We start from the raw sequence: 14,377 nt of genomic DNA, 5'->3' as shown, positions 1-14,377 counted from the left end.
CAAAACCAGATTTCATCAGAAAACACAACAGATCTCCACGCTGCCCTCCAATGACCTCTCGCTTGACACCACTGAAATCGCAAATGGCGGTGGTTGAGGTCAGTGGAATGCACGATAATGGGCGTCTGGCACGGAGCTGTCCTTGACGTTACCAATTTGTAACAGTTCATTGTGTCACTGTGGTTCCAAATGCTGCTCAAATCACTGCTGCAGATGCAGTACGGCGCACCAGAGCCATTCGCCGAACACTATGGTCTTCGCTCTCGGTAGTGTCACGTGACCGCCCCGAGTCTGGTCATCTTGCGACTGCAACCTCGCCAGCAGTCACGTACAGTGGTTACATTCCTGCCATGTCTTCCTACAATACCGCAGAAGAAACAGCCAGTTTCTCGTAGCTCTATAACACGACCGCGTTCAAACTCAGTAAGGTGTTGATAACGGCGTTTGTGTCATCCTAAAAGCATTCTTGATTACCATCAACTAACCGCTCCCAATCTCAAGGGTAACTAACGCTCACGGCCGTTACCTCGTGTATTTAAAGCATACCTGATTTTTATCCTCATTGTGGCGCTAAAATACACTCCTGGAAATTGAAATAAGAACACCGTGAATTCATTGTCCCAGGAAGGGGAAACTTCATTGACACATTCCTGGGGTCAGATACATCACATGATCACACTGACAGAACCACAGGCACATAGACACAGGCAACAGAGCATGCACAATGTCGGCACTAGTACAGTGTATATCCACCTTTCGCAGCAATGCAGGCTGCTATTCTCCCATGGAGACGATCGTAGAGATGCTGGATGTAGTCCTGTGGAACGGCTTGCCATGCCATTTCCACCTGGCGCCTCAGTTGGACCAGCGTTCGTGCTGGACGTGCAGACCGCGTGAGACGACGCTTCATCCAGTCCCAAACATGCTCAATGGGGGACAGATCCGGAGATCTTGCTGGCCAGGGTAGTTGACTTACACCTTCTAGAGCACGTTGGGTGGCACGGGATACATGCGGACGTGCATTGTCCTGTTAGAACAGCAAGTTCCCTTGCCGGTCTAGGAATGGTAGAACGATGGGTTCGATGACGGTTTGGATGTACCGTGCACTATTCAGTGTCCCCTCGACGATCACCAGTGGTGTACGGCCAGTGTAGGAGATCGCTCCCCACACCATGATGCCATGTGTTGGCCCTGTGTGCCTCGGTCGTATGCAGTCCTGATTGTGGCGCTCACCTGCACGGCGCCAAACACGCATACGACCATCATTGGCACCAAGGCAGAAGCGACTCTCATCGCTGAAGACGACACGTCTCCATTCGTCCCTCCATTCACGCCTGTCGCGACACCACTGGAGGCGGGCTGCACGATGTTGGGGCGTGAGCGGAAGACGGCCTAACGGTGTGCGGGACCGTAGCCCAGCTTCATGGAGACGGTTGCGAATGGTCCTCGCCGATACCCCAGGAGCAACAGTGTCCCTAATTTGCTGGGAAGTGGCGGTGCGGTCCCCTACGGCACTGCGTAGGATCCTACGGTCTTGGCGTGCATCCGTGCGTCGCTGCGGTCCGGTCCCAGGTCGACGGGCACGTTCACCTTCCGCCGACCACTGGCGACAACATCGATGTACTGTGGAGACCTCACGCCCCACGTGTTGAGCAATTCGGCGGTACGTCCACCCGGCCTCCCGCATGCCCACTATACGCCCTCGCTCAAAGTCCGTCAACTGCACATACGGTTCACGTCCACGCTGTCGCGGCATGCTACCAGTGTTAAAGACTGCGATGGAGCTCCGTATGCCACGGCAAACTGGCTGACACTGACGGCGGCGGTGCACAAATGCTGCGCAGCTAGCGCCATTCGACGGCCAACACCGCGGTTCCTGGTGTGAGCGCTGTGGCGTGCGTGTGATCATTGCTTGTACAGCCCTCTCGCAGTGTCCGGAGCAAGTATGGTGGGTCTGACACACCGGTGTCAATGTGTTCTTTTTTCCATTTCCAGGAGTGTAGCATCACTCTTATGTGACTGGTTCAAAATCTGTCAGATGTCAAAACACTTCTACTAATTTTGCTTTATGTCTCAAAACTCCTTCTTCGTGCTGCTTGTTTCCGTCGACATATTTGCTGGATATATTCCAATCCCTGTCTTCCCCTATAATTTTGGCCCTCTGTTGCTCAATCTAGTACCATGGAAGCTGTTCCTTGATACCTTAACAAAAATCCTATCATCGTGTCCCTTAGTCTTGTCAGTGTTTACCTTATGTTCCATTCTTCGTCGATTTTGTGGAGAACCTCCAAATTCTTTATCTTATCCGTCCAACCAGTTTTATCATTCTACTGTCGCACCACGTCTCAAACGCTTCGATTCTCTTCCAATTTTCTCACTGTTCATGATTCACTGTCACACACTGCTGTGCTCCAAAATTGCATCTTGAACAGTTTTAAATAAAACTGTCTCGACTAAACTGTTGTACATTTAAACTTTGTGTTCGTATTTACGTACTCCTCAATCCACCGTATGTTGCTTGGCGGAGGGTGCCACGTACCATACTAATCATTTCCTTTCCTGTTCCACTCGCAAACAGAGCAAGCGAAAAATGACTGTCTGAAAGCATCCATACGTGCCGTAATTTCTCGCATCTTTTCTTCGTGGTCCTTACGCGAAATGCACGTTGGCAACAACAGAATCGTTCTGCAGTCAGTTGCAAATGCCGGTTCTCTAATTTTTCTCAGTAGTGTTCCTCGAAAAGACCGTTGTCTTCCCTCCGGGAATTCCCATTTAAGTTCCCGCGGCATGCCCCTAATACTTGCGTGCCGATCGAATCTACCGGTAGGAGATCTACCAGCACGCCTCTAAAGCCGGCCGCGGTGGTCTAGCGGTTCTAGGCGCGCAGTCCGGAACCGCGCGACTGCTACGGTCGCAGGTTCGAATCCTGCCGCGGGCATGGATGTGTGTGATGTCCTTAGGTTAGGTAGGTTTAAGAAGTTCTAAGTTCTAGGGGACTGATGACCACAGATGTTAAGTCCCATAGTGCTCAGAGCCATTTCAACCATTTGAACGCCTCTAAATTGCTTGGATGTGTTTCTTTAACCCAACACCTTGGGGATCCCAAACATTCGAACAGCACTCAAGAATGGGTAGCACTAGTGTTCTACCCGCCGTGTCCTTCATGGATGAGCCACAATTCCTTAAAATTCTCCCAAAAAAACGAAGTCGAATCGATGTGACTGTGTCAAAGAGGCTCACTTTTTATCAGGTTTATGACTAGTTTGAAGCGGCTCGCCACGAATTCCTCTCTTGTGCCAACCTCTTCATCTCAGAGCAGCATTTTCCCAACTTAAGCCCTATGTTTGAGCCGTTTTTGCTAGTGTTAGTGCGTTTTTTCTGTCCTCCGTGCTCCACCCGCCATGCGTTATTTTGCTGCCTATGTTGGAGAAAACCTTAACTTCATCTAATTCGTGATCACCAAGCATGATATTCAGTTTCTCGCTGTTCTCATTTCCGATACTTATCGTCCCTTTAGTCTTTCTTCGATTTACTCTCAATCCCTATTTTACTCTAATTAGACTGTTAATTCAAATGGTTCAAATGGCTCTGAGCACTATAGGACTTAACATCTGTGGTCATCAGTCCTCTAGAACTTAGAACTACTTAAACCTAACTAACCTAAGGACATCACACACATCCATGCCCGAGGCAGGATTCGAACCTGCGACCGTAGCGGTCGCGCGGTTCCACTCTGAAGCGCCTTGAATCGCACGGCCACACCGGCCGGCAGACTGTTAATTCCATTCAACAGATCCTGTAATTTACTTTCACCGAAGAAACATTGTTATTAGCGAATCTTGCAGTGATATCCTCTCACTTCGAATTTTAATTCCACTCTTGATCCTTTCCTTCATTTCCGTCACTGCATCTTCGATGCGTGGATTGAACAGTAGGGGCGAAAGACTACCTGTCTTACACCCTGCTTAATCCGAGCATTTGTCTTGATTTTTCTTCAGTCTTCCTTGCATTATCAACCGCAACGTCAGAACTGTCTCTCAGCTGTATTTACCTTTCCTAAAGCCAAACTGATCGTCATCTAACACGTCCTCATTTCCTTTTCCATTCTTCTGTATGCCATTCTCGTTATAAATTTTGATGCATGAGCTGTTAAGCTGATTGTTCGATAATTTTCGCACTTGTCGCCTCTTGCAGCACACTACTAATGTTGTATTCGAACGTAATAGGATTTATTTCCCTACTCACCCGTATTAACTTACATTTTCTTCATTTAGAACAAGCTGCCATTCATTACACACACTAGATATTCTGTCTGCCTTGTATAGTCCTACAGCCACACGACGACGGCACATTCCCGTAGACCACCGCGTTATCAGCGTCCGTCAGATCACTTCTGTACAGAGAGAATAAGAGCGCTCCTGTAGCACTTCCCTGGGGCACTCTTGACGATACGCTTGTCTCTGATGAACACTCGTCGTCGAGGACAACGTACTGGTATTATTTAAAAGGACTTGGAGCAGTCACGTATCTGAGAACCTAAACCGTATGCTCGGACCTTCTCCAGCAGTGTGCAGTGGGACACCGTGGGAAACGCTTTCCGAAAATCTACCAATATCGAATCCGCCGGTTGCACTCCACCTATGATTTGTAGGATATCATCGTGATCAATGACAGCAGCAACGTTACATGATGCTTCTCAATACATTCATGCTTTTTTATGCGACATGTTTTTTCGAGCGACGGACTATATGCGGGTTCAAATGGCTCTGAGCACTTGGGACTTAACTGCTACGGTCATGTCATCAGTCCCCTAGAACTTAGAACTACTTAAACCTAACTAACCTAAGGACAGCACACAACACCCAGCCATCACGAGGCAGAGAAAATCCCTGACCCCGCCGGGAATCGAACCCGGGAACCCGGGCGTGGGAAGCGAGAACGCTACCGCACGACCACGAGATGCGGGCGACTATATGAGGGATTATCGCTCGAACAGTACACGGGTGTACGGCCGGTCCATAGTGTCCAACGGGCACAATATTTCGGCGATCAGACATGTCGCCATCGTCAGGTGCGCTGACGAACTGAGCTCCTGAGGGCGGGCGGTCGTCTTAAATGCCTGAGGGATGCCTTATTTGTAGGAGTCTGCATTTTATCTACGTAGGAAACGTTCTCTCTCGAAAATGATCTCTTTCTCATTTTGTAAATGCCTACCATGCAACGGCTTCTTCATCCGAAGACAGAGGGAGAAGTAACTGACTAACACGTGTCATGTCAGGAGAATACGGGGAGCGGAGGTGGGTTAAGGGGAAGTAACATTTAATAGCCCCAAAGGAGCAGCATGTTTGACTGTGTCCTGTGAAGAATAGTCTGGAGCCTGTCGTAGAGAAAAGACACCACCTTGAACAGTTACCGCAATGCTAAGTATTGCTAGCTTCCTTCAGCCTCGTCAGGAGATTTCGGTAGAGTGCTCCATGACGGCTTGCTCCCTACGGGCACAGCTTGGTTTCCTTCTTTGTTTCAGGGTCATTCAACGAGCTTTCCGTGATGATTAGGCGGCTAAAGAAGTCATCTGAATTAGCCCGACACACCTGCTACATTTCCAGCGCAGCGTCAACCTTTTGAATGGGTCTGAGTTGTGGCGGTAACCAGTGAGCGGCGAACCTTGGTCGTTCTCAAAATGCGGGCTGCGAAAAAAATTAAAATCCTTACAATACAGGGCTGCGCTACTTCTTAACATTGGCGAACTCAATAGGGTAACGGGACGATCTCGAGTAACTCCGAAGCACTAGTTGCGGAACGTCAGCAGACACTCCACGAGTATCGGCATCCGGAAAGGTGTATATACTCAACAACAGATTTCTGTGCGCCTGTCTGGCTTAATAGTCGATAAGTAGAAAAGGTAGACGTACAAGTTAACGAATCCATGCACAACGTTAGTGAGTCAATACGATCTACTCCCACATACTGCTTACCTACCCTGGTCCACAATCCCTTTCCTCATATTAGACGGAAGAGCAAGTTCCTTCGTGAATGTCAGAAGACTGCTGATAACCTCGACCTTTCAGTGCTGAACGACGTATTTCCTGGGGAGCGAAAGTTGTATTAAGAACAATACATCCCACTCTTATTACAGCCAGAACTCTCAAAGAAACTGAGTTCAGTATCGCCGATCAACGGAAACGCTGCTGGCAACAAAACTGCCCTCCACAGTGCCTGAAACTACCCTGCATTCAGAAGAAACCCCCTGGATTTTACCGGCCTCGGGTACTATGGACTATGCTGAACCGCATTCGAATGGGCCCGGAAGCTGTGCAGACGCTCTCCACAAGTGGGACAAATCGTTATCACCATCGTGTAACCGTGCTGCGGAACGACAGACAGTTGCTCATGTCGAACCAACATGTCCCGTACGTGCGTACAATGCTCCTTTCGAAACTGTCCTGGCAGCGACGAGTGGTGGGAGAACATACATAAAACGTATTGATATCCGTATATAGCTGCTGCTGTTTGTGTTACTTTGTGCTGGAGAGCTGTGTATATACGTTGACACGTAGTAGTTTTCCTAATTTTTGTATGTGTATTGCTATACGATAAATTGGGACACTGAGCTGCCTGTACTGTTCGGTTTTGTTCTTTGTTTCTGGCCTCGGTCTCTCTGTGCGAGGAGACGTGCGGATCCTGCTCACAGCTAAGATGATACTGTATTAAAGGGTTGGCGGGCTAGATTTCCCCGGTGCCCTGCCGGTCACCGGTCCGCTCTCACCCCACAGTAGCGACACGTCTCCAGGGTTCCCGGCGACCGAAACCACTTGCAGTTCCTTCACCTGATTATTATCCATTGACAGCGAAGGGAGGGTGGCGTTTCAGTATAGAAATTCTTACAATCCATATGTGGCATACAGCAAACCAGTGCTTAACAGTATTGGTTATAAACAGTCTTGGTTGCAATTTTAGTTTTTTTTTATTTTTCAACTAAGCGTTTCGCCTTATTTAGGCATCTTCAGGTTGATCTTAATTTGGTATTTCTTAAAACGATCCTTCAGACAGTGTAGCCAAAGGGCATCGTCGAATACATCAGGCCAACATCGCCTTCGTTAAACTCAGTGAAAACTTTTCTAGATGGACGTGAGTGACTCCAAGACCTGCATAACGCGTTCCCGTTCACAGGAGCGAGTAACAGTCCGTCAGTACAAAGAAATCTGTATTTCATAAACGATAAGTATTTTTCCTTTTAACGATTAGTTCTTATTGTCAAACAGTAAGTAATCACTTGTATACTGCAGTAGCTTCATTTCAGTTTTTTTTTTCACCTACAGCAATAACGACATTACGATGACACGTTATCGTGGTGTGAAACTAAACATCTATTCTGTCCTTCCGAGTGCATTTCATGCTATTTAATAGACGTTCGTAGCAGGAAGACAAATTGAAACCAACCAGAACTCTGCTTTAGGAAGCGTCATTCAGCACGGTAGCAAGGTTCAAAAATGATTCAAATGGCTCTGAGCACTTTGGGACTTAACTTCTGAGGTCATCAGTCCACTAGAACTTAGAACTACTTACCCCTAACTAACCTAAGGACATCAAACACATCCATGCCCGAGGCAGGATTCGAACCTGCGACCGTTGCGGTCGCTTGGTTCCAGACTGAACCGCCTAGAACCGCTCGGCCACAACGGCCGGCGGTAGCAAGGTAGGTAGACAAATTACGGAAGTCTCAATGCGCCAATGGGAAGTCAGGAAAGGTGAGGTCATTTCCTACAAGTTGCGACTTAGTCGCAAATAAAGTGACCCAGGACGTACAGAATTTCTTTCTTTAATTTCAGCCAATTGGTACAAACAAACGTCGTCAGACTACCGATTTCGATCTGTAGTAACATCTTCAGATCTGATTAAAACAGAAGAATGAATGACTTCTGCTTTAATCAGATCTGCAGATAGTCATTGAAGGCCGAAATCCTTAGCCTCATGACAGTCTGTTTATAATGACTGGTTGTAATTAAAGAAAGAAATTACGTCATCTCCTTGCCAGAATAGATGGCCATTTCAGACAGTAAGACGAGGTGCTAAAATCAGTTCGGTTATTTTTAGGGTGATGTTTTTTGTGAATAAAAACGTTTACATCAGCTTTATTTTATTATTCAGTTTTTCTCCGTTTCCCTAAACCAGATTGGTTGACTTTTTTTCTGCGGAAGCAGTCAAAACCTTTTTTTTTAATCTATTTGGGTTCATTATGAGGATGTTTCCATAAAAATCAGTTCTTCTTTTACTCAGTGTCTGAGAGTCTTTGGGTAGTTTGATAAAAGATTTCATTTTAATGGGAATTAGTTTGTTGTGGATCTGGAACCAAATGTTTTTCTTAATATCGTCGTTTCTCTGATCAGCCTTTCAATTGGGCCGTGGTTGGTAGTGGACGAGGTTTCGGCTGTATATAGAGCTTTCGGTTTGATTACTATTTTATAGTGTCTGATTTTTGCTTTCCATAAAAGGGATTTTTTGTTACTTGTGGTTTTTGGTGAATTGGAAGGCCATTTCAACTTTCGAGATCATTCCAGCTGATCGATTTCCAAGGTATTTGAATTCTTTGACGATCCCTATTTTTTGCACTGCCACTTTAATATGTTTTGTGGTTTTTTTGTGCTTGTCATTATCTTGGTCTTATCAAAGAAGATTTTGAGACCTTGTCCTTGTCCATGACCTAGTTCTGAGCCTTTCCTCTGAGCAATCACTGCTGTGGCCGCTCATAATACTGTACCTTATTATAAGTCAATCCCCGTCTCCGAAAACGGAATGTCGTTTTCTTCCAGAATAGATTGCTCTGATGCTGTCGTTTATGCGATGATAGTGGTAGTGGCAGTTTTATTCACAAAGTATCCAAAACGATCAGAGACTCGTTCAGGATATTGATTTCCTTTACTATTAGTATATTTTGTTTCTTTAGAGAGGCCACCCTGCTAATTGGTTGGATGGAGCACTGGCTCGAATTGGACAGGGACACGGACAGGATAGCACTCTAAACTTTTTGGACGTTCTTTATTAAGTTGTACTTACCCGTTTCGAAGGCAACATCCTCACATTCGCCATAATTTATGCAGGCAATCCATTTAGTTCTTTTCGGTTTCTTTCATGTCACCAGTCTCGCAGTAGGATTGACGTTGATCTCCACCTTTGCCTCTCCTTTGCTGATCTGTTTACCTCTACATAACTAATACACTCATCACCTATACAATCTGTTTCGCAAATTCTAGGTTTTGGCTGCATCTTGTAGTTTTTCTCCTCTATACGTTCCAGCGCCAGGTTAACTACAAGTTGCGAAGTGTGTTTATGAATTTAAAAAAGTATGACCATCGAATAAAAAGAAATTCATTGATAACAAAGCTCTGTGGAATGATGGATAAATTGCATCCTCTCGTAATATTGTTGTATCACAGAAATTTTAGTCAGAAACAGTGAAGCACTATTTCTGATTGCGGAAATGTTTTGAGACTGAGCCCCTTCGACTCTGTGATGAGATTAAAAGCCAATTTCTTCCGGTCGTAAAAGATTGCGTCCTAGAGCCATAAAAGGGCTGGGGACGCTAACGGGGAGGCAGTCGATAGCGGAGGCGCGTGTACCGGGGTAGGCCTCGCTCGTGACCACGCCCTGCGAGGGGGTTGCCTGCACCATGCTGCTGAGCCCGGGGCGATTACTCAACGTCAGGCATTATGGTGGGGGTGGGGGGAGGGGAGGGGGGGGAGGAGTGTCGGCGGCCACGAGGGGAGCAGCGAGCCGGGCTCGTGGTATCATACGCAGGTCCCAGGTCGCCAGCTCGCCACGTGCAACAATTATCTCCTTTATGTGAGGGCACCACACCCGCAAATCAGTTGAAAGATATTGTAATAGTCCCACCTCGTTTTTGCTTAATTAGCACTTATCTACTTTATTTCGTTTGGCAGGATTGACCAGTTTTAGCCTTGCAGACCATTCTGAAGTGCTATAGGTGTCAACAAATGCACTACATTCGACTAGCCGCTGCTGAATGTTGTTGACCGCTATAGGACTTGAGAATGGCCTGCAATGCCGAAATTGGCCAATCTTACGAGGCCAACGAAGTAAATACTTGTAACTGAGCAAATGCCAAGGTGGAACCATTACAATGTTCACAGCCAAATGCACTTCATTATCAGCTATGAGCTACAATTGGCTTCCCTTGGTCGGTTACGATTGTTACACTTCACTGAATGTGTTCCAATTATACAAACTTCGAATTCCGCGATATGAACGGTAAGTTCAGATCAAAGAGAAGTTCCTCGACCAGACACAGAGATGATACTGATATCAATGCAATTTTGTCCGTACTGTAGTGGTACATTACGTCCAGTAACGCACTATACACACAGTATAAACTGGCACTGTTTGGAGCAGTAGCCGCGCGGGATTCGCCGAGCGGTCAAAGGCGCTGCAGTCATGGACTGTGCGGCTGGTCCCGGCTGAGGTTCGAGTCCTCCCTCGGGCATGGGTGTGTGTGATTGTCCTTAGGATAATTTAGTTTAAGTAGTGTGTAAGCTTAGGGGCTGATGACCTTAGCAGTTAAGTCCCATAAGATTTCACACACATTTGAACATTTGGAGCAGTAGAATCAATGTAAGTCGGGTGACTCCGGGCCAGTGCGGACTGTTTCTGTCTGCTGCCAACATTAGCTACGAAACAGTAAAGCGCGTCGTAGCAACGTAGCATTGTCGTAGACTTGATGAATGCAATTTTGATTCCAGTTTGCGAGGAGGAGACGGTTGTTCCCCTCCACCCATTTCTCCTCCCGCAGCAGACCTTGCCCTAGGTGGTGAATGCGTGCTTGTACTCCCACCACTCCATCCGAAAAGTGCCAAATTATACTGCTTTTTATAAAGTGTGCGTTGCTTTCAGATTGATAACTGCCATAAATCCTGTGTTTTGTACTTGCTGTCACCAACGAAATCACGCCCACCGTTGGTCAGGATTTAGAAGTAGCCCTCTCCGACAGTAAAGTAAAGAGCAGCTGGATTCAAACGTGTCATCAACATGTGGGATTCTGTAAACCCCTAGACATAGGTGAAAACACAGTTATGCTAGAAACCACAGTCGCATTGAATATCTCTAAAGCAGATATTTCTCTCCGTGAGGCTGTTTCTGATTTGAAAAATAAGAGGCAGTCAAATGAAAACCGAACTACCACCCCAAAGGGACCATGGAATGGTCCCATTCAAAAGTAAACACCACATTCGTTAAGACATTTATTCCACTGGGAGACGAGACGACCAGTTCCTGTTTCGTAGAACGCGGTCGGCAGCAGACGGATGCACAACCGCATCCATCCTTGCACTTCCTCGTCCGACTGAAACCGACGTCCATGCATGTCTTTCTTCAGGTCACCAAACATGTGAAAATCACACGGTAAAGTATATCGCAGTGTTTCTTAACATGATAGCTGAAGCGTAGCCTTCGTCCCATTGCCAGTGTGGGGGCGGACGTTATCTTGCAATAAGATGGTTCCATCCGACAGCATTCCCGGGCGTTTTGACTTTATAAAGCGTAGCAGTTTCTACAAAGTGTCTTCATAGCGCTGCGCAATGATTGTGATTCGACCCTCGAGGAATTCGATGGGCAGAGTGTCCATTCTGTCGGAGGAGGTCATCATGATCTTACCGTAACTTATGTAAAGAGCATTGGATTTCTTTGGTGGTTGAGATGTGGGATATTTCTACAGTTGGGTTTGCCTTTTGGCCTTGGGATGTCGGAATGCTGTCGGACAGAATCATCCTGTTGCACAATAACACCCGCCCTCACACTGCCAATCGGATGAAGGCTACAATGCAGCGATTTGATTGGGAAGCACTGCGACATCCTCTGTACGGCCCGGATATTTCACCCTCTGATTTTTACATCTTCGACGACATGAAGGAAGACGTGCGTGGACGCCGTTTCTAGTGGCACGAGGAAGCGCAAGAGTGGCTGCGGTTGTTTGTCCATCAGGTGTGGACCGCGTTCTAAAGTAGGAATTGATCATCTCGCCTCCCAGTTGGATAAATAGCTTAACGTTTGTGGCGATTACCTTTGAGTAGGGCTATTTCATGGTCCCGTTATGGCGGGTGCTCGGTTATCACTTGATTGCCTCTCATACATTATTTCATTTACGATTACGTCATCTAGTTTTAACCTCTTGGGCCTTATCAAGCATAGAAAATAATAACTTCCATTTGTCGACATTTTAAGATCCACGCAGCAGTGTGGGAAGATAAACATGTGATGTCGTACCATATTCCAGTGGAAAGCCGTAAAATTTTCTAATCGCAGAGATGAGGTTCCATGTCCTCGATATGAAATTTTGTATGCTATAAACACTGTGTGGTTATAATTAAAGATCAACTACTCACGGAGGTCCAATGTTGGCTGTAATTCTGGTATTGCAGGGAAACTTGGTAGATATGCTAATCCGTTAATGTGAAACCAATTTACGCTGGAAAAAATCGTTCCAATTTTGGCCAACGGCTGCAAATTTGGCTCCGCACAGCATCTCGCCGACGTCTCGGGTGCTCATAGTGAACAAACCGTGTAAGGGGCAGTTAATTATTCTGCTCTCACTTGTTTCATCTTTTCTGCCCATGCCCAATTTCTAATCCATTACATATGGAAACATTTCTGTACATCTTTTCTTCTTGCCAAATTTTCACCTGGTGGCCAGATTGGAACTAGTTTCTCCCCAGCGTAAATATGTCCGCACTAACGCATTAGAACATCTACAAAATTGCGCTGCCATACGATAATTACAGCCCTCACTGGGCCTGTGTGAGTAGATGCCCTTTAATTATAACCACGCTGTAGAACTTCCCCCGTGAGGTTTTCAGATATTACGTCATCCGACAGGAATATGCGACGTCTTCGCTTGTTGATCTTTCCACACTGCTGTACGGAAAATGGCATGGAAGCATACACTGATGCGTCAAAACATTATGACCTTTTGCTTAAAACAAAAAAAAAAAAGTTATTCTACGTGGCATGGATTCGAAAAGTCTTGATAAGTTAACGGATGTATATGGTACAACATATCTACGAACGGGTCACGTAATTCCCGTAAATTATGGGCCGGTTTTTTGCGAGTTCACGGTCATGCTCCTCAAACCACTGTCACTTGCTACCGGCCTTTTGACACAAACAATGATCCTGCTAAAGCACACGATCACCACCGGGGAAGACTTCAAGCATGAAGGGATGCACATGTCCGCAAAAATGTTAATACTGTCCCCAGGGGCCTGCACCGTGACTCGTTGCCTGTTTCGAGCAGCCAGCCCTTCGCCCGGACGACTGCGTATGCTGAGACGACCATCGACTTGGCAACGCCTTTCCATTGGTTCACGGTCCAGTTTCGATGATCCTGTGCACACTGTAATCGTAACTGACGACGTCGTTGGGTCAACATGGAAACACGCAGGGGTCGTCTTCTGTGGAGTCCCACGTTTAACAGTACGCAGTCAGTGTCGTAGTCGTCACATTGTTCCTGCACCAGCATTGTGCTCTGTCGTTAGTCCTGTCACACATACTGCTTTGTAGAGCGGGAAAGCCCCTGAGCTATGATGAGGCGTGAGCGTCCAACACCTTGTCGCCATTCGTGATTTCGGGATCCGCCAACCAATTTCTGCAGTTGCTCACGACAGTAGCCCGCGAATAGCCGACCGGCTTCAGTGTTTCCGAAATACTCCTTACCAGGTGGCGGGACATAACAATAAACCTTTTCTAAAAGTCGTTTATGTCACCGTGTTTCTCCACAGGCGGGCCGAATTGTTGCTAGGATGACTCCCCGTTCGTCTTTGATCCTCTTACATGCTTTCCTTAACACATAACGTATCCGTAACGACATCAGGAGATATTCAGTGTCGCGGTGTTCAGTCGTCATAAGGTAGGCAGTAGGGTGGAATTAGGTAGTCGCCTAATCTGGGATTAGACGACAAGCCATCAGAACTACTGATAGCCTTTGGAGAACCAGGCATGACAAAACTCTTGCATCTGGTGTGCAGGATATATGAGATAGGCAAAATACTCTTGCCCAGTGGTCAGCACACTGAACTCGCATTCGAGACGACGACGGTTCAAAAAAAAAAAAAGGTTCAAATGGCTCTGAGCACTATGGGACTTAACTTCTGTGGTCATCAGTCCCATAGAACGTAGAACTACTTAAACCTAACTAACCTAAGGACATTACACACATCCAAGCCCGAGGCAGGATTCGAGCCCACGACCGTAGAGGTCGCGCTGTTCCAGACTGTAGGGCCTAGAACCGCTCGGCCACCTCGACCGGCACGGTTCAAACACATTTCCGATTTTCTCCCCCATCCTTGGACCTATCCGAACTTCTGCTCCACTC

Source organism: Schistocerca cancellata, chromosome 3 (genome assembly GCF_023864275.1).
Source record: "Schistocerca cancellata isolate TAMUIC-IGC-003103 chromosome 3, iqSchCanc2.1, whole genome shotgun sequence".
Taxonomy (NCBI): Eukaryota; Metazoa; Arthropoda; class Insecta; order Orthoptera; family Acrididae; genus Schistocerca; species Schistocerca cancellata.
The sequence above is the reverse complement of the archived record's forward strand: the minus strand, read 5'-3'. Positions refer to the sequence as shown.